The following is a 6,768-nucleotide window of genomic DNA, read 5'->3' as shown; positions in this document are numbered from 1 at the left end:
TGACGATGAAGAAGAAGAGAGAGAGAGAGAGAGAGAGAGAGAGAGTGTGTGTGTGTGTATGTGAGTGAGGGTGAGAGAGTGAGAGTGAGAGTGAGAGAGACAGAGAGAGAAGAAAAGGGTAGAGAGAAGAAAAGGAGAGAGAGAGAGAACATTAAAAATTTAAAAAGAGAAGAAGAAAAAAAGGAAAAAAGAGGAGAGGGAGAGAGAGGGAAAATAGAGGAGAGAGGGGAAAATAAAAGGAGAGCTGAAGGAGAGAGAGAGAGAGAGAAAGAGAAAGAGAGAAGAAAATCAAAGAGAGAGAAAGAGAGAACCAGGAGAGGAGAAAAATAAACTAAAATGGAAGAAAGACAGGGACAGAGAGATCGAGAGAGAAAATTACATATAGGAAATTTGGGGGGGAGAGAGAGAGAGAATAAATTTAAAAATTAGAAACATAGAGGAAAAAGAGGAGAGAGAAAGATGAGAAATTGATTGTTGAGCAAAGTTGACTTCGCTCACCGCTTCAAGACAGCAAAGCTGTCGCAAAGCGGCCTAGCATTTCGTGCATGCGAAGCACACGCAGAATGCTAGTAGTAGTTATTAGGAAAAACAAATTTCTTTCTTATTCATGCATTAAGAATTTAGCAGCATTACCTTTGCAATTTTGACTTTTTGACACAAATAAATATTTGGAGTAATAAAAATGGGTGTCCTCTATGATTGATTAATGATAAATATGTTGAAGTGTTCTTTTGTTCAATCTTTCAAACCTTGGAGTGAATATTTGTAGGGTAAATCTATGTTATTGCTAAGCAGAAAACCTAATATTGATGATACTTTTATTTTTATTTTCAATCTTTCGAAATTATGTGAAATACTTGTGCATTTGATATCAACTCCTTTAGTACTTGGTAAACACTAAAATCTAATCATGGCACTATTTAATGGTTTCCTTGTGCAAGTAGGATTTATACTTCGGAGAAAGGTTTATGTGTTATGGTGTCTATGTGTAGGTGTGCTAGTTTGTACCACTATTAAATTACCTAAACAATTCACTCAAAAATTAAGATTTCTTTTATTCAATGCGATAAGCATTATCAAAAACTAATTGAGAACACTCAATTAATCAAAGATAGATCTAGAGTTTATTTACTTTCATATAGTGTGTGCTTAAAAGCCTACAAAAGGGAATTAGCATATGCACTTGAGTCACATTCCTAACTAACCATGTGCATGGCTATGGTATGGATGTGTAGGTGTATTATCCTAAGTTTATACCACAATTAAATTGTATAAACCTCTTATTTAAAAAAATCCCACAACTATCAATGCTCACTTTTTTCACCCACTAATGATGAAGATGAACAAGATGGTAACTATGATCATCATCATTCCAATTGTAAGCTTCTGTCTAACCCTTCTATCAATGTCACCTTCAGTCGTTGCCTTGCACTAACACACACACACACACACACACACACATCTCTCTCTCTCTCTCTCTCTCTCTCTCTCTCTCTCTCTCTCTCTCTCTCTCTCGTCAAGAAACACGAATCTAGAGCTAGATCAGGTATGGTGGATGCAAGTCATACACATGATATATTATTAAAATGAGGAATTGTAACTCAAGTGAATTAGGTTCCAAGATAGATTAGCTTGGACTCATAAACACAATCTTGAGTGACTCAAATTGATTGTACCATTACATTGAAATGAGTGTCAAGTACATGCCTTTATAGCTTTATGGATAGTGCCACTTTTCTCCTCTGTGCTTATGGGATTTTGGACATCACTTCCTAGAGCTTCTAGAGCATACATCTTTGTCATATCTCTCATACAAAGCCACTTATGGACAAGCATCATTTGATATTCTCAACACCCCCCTTGCATGTAAACATGGACCGAGAGACTAGCTCTTTGGCAACCTAGTCAAGTTAAGGCTTGAAACTTTACATCTTGGTAGGGTTTGTTACATCCACTATGGGAAGCAGATCCACTAAGGGAATACGAGATCCACTATGGGAAAGATCCACTTTGGGAAAACATGATCTGTTTGGCTTGGGCTCATGGCTCATCATTACATTGGTATTGATCGTTTGAGCATGGTGCATACAACTCATTTCAAATTCGGGAAGGTCTTACCGTGAGGATACTCAGGCAGTGTTTAATTCCTTTTTACAAGTGCTTTGACAGATATTGAGAAAGACACACAATGCTAGTGTCTAAAGACACTTGATGGCAAAATTATTAATCACTTGGATGTTAAGAATGAAAAAAAATTTCAATGTGAACGAGGTTTACAACTTCATGTGTGAAAAAGGTGTGAATGGGCTGGTTCAAATGTCCTTCAAGGGCTTTAACCTTAGTATTAGTGTGAAGGCGAGTGTCAAGAGAGAGAACAATGAAAAAAATCTGAAGGAGGAGTTTGTGGTTGATTGGCATCAATCTGGTAAGGGTAAGTAGAGAAGGATAGGCCTACAAACACAAGGACATAGACACAGACACATAAACTTAAAGGTACACGCATCCCCTTCTTGTTTTGATCCCTTAGCTAGTGCTGAGAGATAATGGATGCTAGCTTTTGAGCTGAAATTTTCATCATCATCATATTCTGCTTCTTCTTCTTCCTTGTTGCCCTTACCCTTCAATCCCTTCTTTCACTATGAGTGCAATCAATGTCACCAATGTCTCTGTCTTGGACAACCTTGCCATGTTCCTTAACCCTTTCCAACTCGAGATCTCATACGAATATGTCTCGCCTCTTACAAATGATCTTGAGTGGAAGCTGATTTATGTCGGGTCTGCCAGAGATGAGAAGTACGACCAAGTTCTTGAAAGCGTACTTGTTGGGCCAGTGAATGTTGGCAATTACATGTTTCTTTTCTAGGCTGATCCTCTAGATGCTGCTAAGATCCATGAAGAAGACATACTAGGGGTTACTGTTCTCTTGCTAACCTACTCATACCTAGGGCAAGAATTTGTAAGGGTTGGATACTATGTGAACAATGAGTATGATGATGAGAAACTGAGATAAGACCCTTCTGCCAAGGTCATTATGGAGAAGATTCAGAGGAACATACTAGCTGATAAGCCAAGGTTTACCAAGTTTCCAATCTCATTCCACCCAGAATGGATATGGAAATGGGCCTTAAGGTGGGTTCAATTCCTACTATCCATTTACGCTAGAGTACGACTCACTAGTGATGCTAGAACTAGCTCGCCATGGCTCTGATACCATGTCAAGAAACACAGATCTAGAGCTAGATCAGCTATGGTGGATGCAAGTCATACACACGATACATTATCAAAATGAGGAATCGTAATTCAAGTGAATTAGGTTCCAAGATAGATTAGCTTGGACTCATAAACACAATCTTGAGTGACTCAAATTGATTGTACCATTACATTGAAATGAGTGTCAAGCACATGTCTTTATAGCTTTATGGATAGTACCACTTTTCTCCTCTGTGCTTATGGGATTTTAGACATCTCTTCCTAGAGATTCTAGAGCATACATCTTTGTCATATCTCTCATACAAAGCCAGTTATGGGTAAGCATCATTTGCTATTCTCAACATCTCTCTCTTTCACACATACACACACACACACACACACACGTATGTGTATGTATATGTATATGTATATATATATATATATATCAAAAATTCAAAATCGAGATCCGTACTTGTAGGGGTGATTTTTTGTTTAGGAAAACACCTAAAAATTTTGAGGGAAATAATGGTAGAATGATTTGGTTGGTGTGGGAGCTTGTACAAATATATCAAGGTTTAATTTCTTTCTTGTATTTGGTGTATAAGCATATGCTTTCCAACTACATGGTGCCTAGTTAATGTTTCTTCATTACTTGCAAAATAAATAAGAACATTTGAACAATTGAAGGCATGTTTTAGTGTGTATAATAAATTAATGAAGGACTTATTTCCTTGTTTTTTGATGTATAAGCACACACTTCCCAACTCCATGCTATGTATGTGACGTTTGTTCATTACTTAAAAGAGAGATAAGAACATTTGAACAATTAAAGGCATGACTTAGTATCTATAGATAAAGCATCAAAATAATAAAAGATAGTACACTCTTGTAAGATTGTAACCGTTTTCTCAAGACACAAAATTTGAGTCTATCCATGTATTTCTTATTATTTGCTTGAATGGGGCAAAAGATCCAATAATATGGCTTGAACGAGCTATCTCAATTTCAAAAGAAAAATGACTCCATTATTATAAGGGTTGTTTGCCATTTTGGAAAAAAGTCTTAAATTGCGTGAATTTTGTTGGGAGTGAAATTCTAGTTTTTGGCATCTTTATCCACACTAAAGAATGCATGATAGGTTGCCACATCCACAAACTTGCACCTCAAACACATTGCACATTAACGCAGAATAAGAGAGGCCTTGGCATTCCCAAGGCAAATGCTTTATATTCATCCCTTTATCCTAACTTCTTGAGCGACTAACAATTGGTTCACTAAGGCCCCTTGCCTCCTTTGCAACCATTCACCCTACCAATTGACCTTATTTGAGACTATTGCATTTGCAATCATCCATATCTAAAAAGCCCCCTTGCTCTGTGTGTGTGTGTGTGTGTGTGTGTGTGTGTGTGTGTGTGTGTGTGTGTGTGTGTGTGTGTGTGTGTGTGTGTGTGTGTTATTCTCATGCAACGACCAATACATACTCAGGAAAGATAAGTGTAGCACTATTAGAGAAATGAAGAGTCATTCTCTTACTACATCAATGTTTTTATACCTTATTCCTTGTCTATTGTTGATCATAGATTATACACATAAATAATTGTAGTCCAAATATGTCATTCGCATTCCCTTCTAGATGGAAAGAAGCATGGCCAACTTATATTCTAAAAGGACTTCACTTCCGGGGGTTCACTATACGTAAATCCTCTATATCATGCACATTCAAGGCCTACTTAAAAATACCATTATCTATGGATTTCTAAGAAATAAAATAAACCCATTTTCTATTAATTTTGTACATGACCCCTTTATATAGCACCCTTTGTATGTAAGAAATGTGTAAGAATGGTACTTTTAAGTATTTTTACTTCATTCAAAATGTTCATGTACTTCAAGAGAGACTCTTAAAATGTTAAACATATATGCTACCATAAGCTTTCCTATAAATGATAGTGGTACACATAATTCCAAAAATATGGCAAGTATGTGGTTTTTAATTCGAAGTTCTCATGATTCTCCTCCTTTACTTGCCACAATAACATCAAACTTTTACATGCAAGAACTCTACACACACACACACACACAGAAAGAGAGAGAGAGATGCAAGGACCTTACAACGTTGATGAATAGTGTGTAAACCCTAATGTTGGTCCACAATAGTCATCTCTAGATTTAGCAAGAATAATATATTAAAAGTCCATGACTTGGTAACATTCTACTGCATGTAGTGGATCATCCTCCAAAGATTAGGTTCTTTGAGTTTTTTATCATTCCAAAAATTGTTCACATCCCCAAAAGAAATTTGCACAATGAGAAAAATACGCATTTGTTGAAGGGAATCATATACCTAAAGTACACAAACTCATTACTTAGGGGATATTTTGAATACCTTCTTCAACATCTAGGAATAGAAGCCACACAAAAGCTTACATTGGCATCTCAACTATTCTCCTATGATGGAAGGCCCTCAAATAGCATGCCATTGTTTTATGATGCTGCTAAGATATAATTTATGCCCATCCATGCACACTATGTATCACAAGAAACTTTAGACACCTTCCCATATAGCAAAAAAAGAGAAATTTTCTAGATACTTATTAAAGTATCAAGAAAAAGTCTCAACTAGTAAAAGTGGAACATTTTACAAGATAGTGATATAGTAAAATATTCCTATATAGAAATTTTGAAATTTCCTAATTGTTGAATAGTAAAGTTTTACTTTATAAGTAAATTAGTTAGAACAAGTGATATATTAAAATTTGTATGTATAAAAAAACTAGTTGCAATCATGGATATAGTGAAAAAATAATCATATATGGTAAAAATTTCAAGTTAAAACAATAGAAAGAATTAAAAGATATTGTCTTCATTAATAAAGAGATCAGTTTAGGATACAAATATCCTCAATACTCAAGGTCTATTGTGACTTTTTGTAACAATAAATTTCTCTCTATGGAGCCCTAAGAGAGACACCAAGGAAAAGGGATTTTTACTGCAATAAATTCTATCTTTTATCATCAACAAGCTTTTATTTCATTCTTTAGAGAACTTCAACAAGGAAAAAAACACCGCGAGTGAGAAATCTTCACACAACATCATAGAAACAATCTCCCATGGCTTTAACTTCAAAAAAATTGATCATGCTCTTCATATTCTTCATAGAATTTATCAACCAAAAAAGAGGACACAAGAGAAACACCACTTTGAATGGAAATAAAATTGCATAGTATTCATCTTCATTGTCTTCATAGTTTTCTCTCACAATCTCTCCTAGAAAGATACATCATTTTGCATAGAATTGGCTATCTCTAACTCTTTAAATTTGTCTCTATCAATAGTACATCATCTCCTTACCACAATACTCCATAATCACTCATAATAATCCTTATTTGGTCATGGATGCCCCTTACAAAAGGTGTGTTTGATATGAAAGGTCACCAGAGCCACTACAGTGACTCTTCATAGCTCATCACTGTCACTTCACTCCAGTCTTCTCTTGAGTCTTCAGCAGCTGCTTCTTCTACTTGAGCTCTTTTGAACTTACATCCACCTCTTTCCAAGTCTAGAAAACTTTCCCAAATT

General features: G+C 35.7%; 1 pseudogene; it reads left to right on the top strand.

The window, feature by feature from the left end:
- The first annotated feature begins 2,638 nt into the window (after nt 1-2,638).
- LOC148021008 (histone chaperone ASF1B pseudogene) lies at nt 2,639-3,208 on the top strand (annotated as a pseudogene).
- Nucleotides 3,209-6,768: the final 3,560 nt, after the last annotated feature.

This window comes from Lygodium microphyllum, chromosome 18 (assembly GCF_053477565.2).
Source record: "Lygodium microphyllum isolate KBCC chromosome 18, Lygodium_microphyllum_v1.1.10, whole genome shotgun sequence".
NCBI classification, from domain to species: Eukaryota; Viridiplantae; Streptophyta; class Polypodiopsida; order Schizaeales; family Lygodiaceae; genus Lygodium; species Lygodium microphyllum.
The sequence above is the reverse complement of the archived record's forward strand: the minus strand, read 5'-3'. Positions and strand labels throughout refer to the sequence as shown.